The 1,915-nt window shown below is 52.6% G+C and overlaps 1 long non-coding RNA gene across 1 annotated transcript; it reads right to left on the reverse strand.

Moving 5' to 3' along the window:
• Positions 1 to 384: 384 nt before the first annotated feature.
• On the reverse strand, positions 385 to 1,071 carry LOC306650740. Its single transcript, XR_013761000.1, has 2 exons — positions 878 to 1,071; positions 385 to 736 (listed from the first exon to the last, which is right to left on the reverse strand). It is a non-coding gene; the product is annotated as an uncharacterized lncRNA (long non-coding RNA).
• Between the last annotated feature and the right edge of the window lie 844 nt (positions 1,072 to 1,915).

Here is a 1,915-nt window from a genome sequence, read left to right on the forward strand (position 1 = left end):
GGAGAGAGTGTCACCACGCACATACAACTCTCCCCTTCTCTCTCTCTCTCTCTCTCTCATACACACACACACACACACACACACACACACACAGATACCCAGACACACACACACACAGACTCACACAGGCAAACCACCAGGTGTTCCGCGCCTCCACTCTGGTGACCCATTGTTGAGGACATCAGTCTTCAGTGCTGAGCACCCACCTGGTGCTGGTCCTCATGCTCCAGGTCTGGCTCTCTGTAGCCCTGTGGGTGGGACCCACAGCCCCACAGGACCCACCTCCCTCTCCTCCCACCCACACCATCCCCTCCCCCTCCCTCCCCGCCATCAGAGAACACACACACACACACACACACACACACACACACACACAACCACAACTCAGAGAGACCGATTTTATTTTCTCCATCATCGCACTTTGGTGTAAAATTTCTCCTTGGCCCAGTGACCACCTCCCTGCTGCCAGACCTCTGGAGATTCAGGGACGGTCCTGAGATGTCCGGCCTCGCCGGTGTCACAGGTCTTCACCGGAGGAGGTGGAGCTTCCCACGCTCCGTTGTTCCACGTCTGGCTCCTCCAGACTGACCTTCTTTTTCAGCTCCTGACTGTGGCTTTGTCGGGTGGGCACTCTCTTTCTACTGGCTTCAGTGGCAGAGGCAGGAGGTCGGGCAGCATCTTTGTTCTTCGCAACGCCTCCCAGGTGCCTTTTGGCCTTGTTGGTCACCTTACGCCCCTGGAAGGACAGACAACGGGGAGATGACAGACAGAGGGGCACCGGTGTGGGGGCAGAGGGTGGAGGACGGGGGAGGTCAGGGTAGGCGTCTGGGGAGGGGCGGTCCTGGGGCAGAAGAGCAGGGTGGGTGACTCAGCTCACCTTTCCTTTCCTGCCCTTGGTTAGAGGCGGACTCATCTTCCTCTTTCCCACTTTGATAGCTGAGTTGGATCTTTCGCTGCAGGAAACCGATGCTGCTGTTTTCGCGACCATGTTTCCTCACCAGCAACTCCGGGTGGTCTGCCCAGGCCGGCCTGACTCCCTGGATATATGCGCCCCAGGACAATGGGTGGCCACGCCCTTGGGCTTTGTTGGGTCAGCAAGCCACACCCCCAGCCACGCCCCCAGGCCTGGGGGGAGGGGCTTGGAGGTCTTAAAGTCCCATCCTGACTCCTCTGTGGTGGGATGAGAGGCCACTCCCATGTGGTTGGAGAAAGGTGGAATATCTTTAGCCCTCCTAAAGAACCATCCAAGCTGACCTGCCACCCCTCCTCACTGCCCCCTATAAATTCTAGTGGGTCACTTGGTAAGGAGAAGGTGTGCCTTCAAAGGCTTCCTGAGGAACTTGCCATTCAGTGGTACATTCTGATCTCTTCCGCTCTTCATCGTTCTCATTTGTGTAAGTCTTATTACTCATCCATAATAAGGAGACCATATTTAATTCTCTGGAGATGTGAAATATTTAACTTCCCACCTATAAATTTCTCTTATGCACCTTGAAGATCTCACTTCTTGGCTATGACCAGAGAGCTTTTCTGTCCAACTTCCTTTCCCAGTGTTTACTGAGGTCTCCTATGTTTTCCATTTTACCGTTCTGATATTACTGTTTTAGTCTGTTTTCATTAAATAGTCTTGGTCCACTGGGCCTCCTACATGTACCAACTATGGGGATCATGCTCAACTCAGTAGGTGGAATACCCACGCTAGCATTTTAACAGTGTAGTGGGGATGAAAAAGACATCACGTGCTGAAAGGTGTTCTGTAGGGAATTGCAATGAGTAGATCAACCTTGAGGTTAGGTGTTCTCCAACATAGCACTCACAGTTCTTCCTAACTCAACCAGGAAGAAAAAACCCTCCAGATTGAAAAAGGAAAAGTACTACTGTCTTTATTCACAGACGACAGAGATAATATGCAGGA

This window comes from Sciurus vulgaris (genome assembly GCF_902686455.1).
Source record: "Sciurus vulgaris genome assembly, chromosome: X".
In the NCBI taxonomy this organism is placed as follows: Eukaryota; Metazoa; Chordata; class Mammalia; order Rodentia; family Sciuridae; genus Sciurus; species Sciurus vulgaris.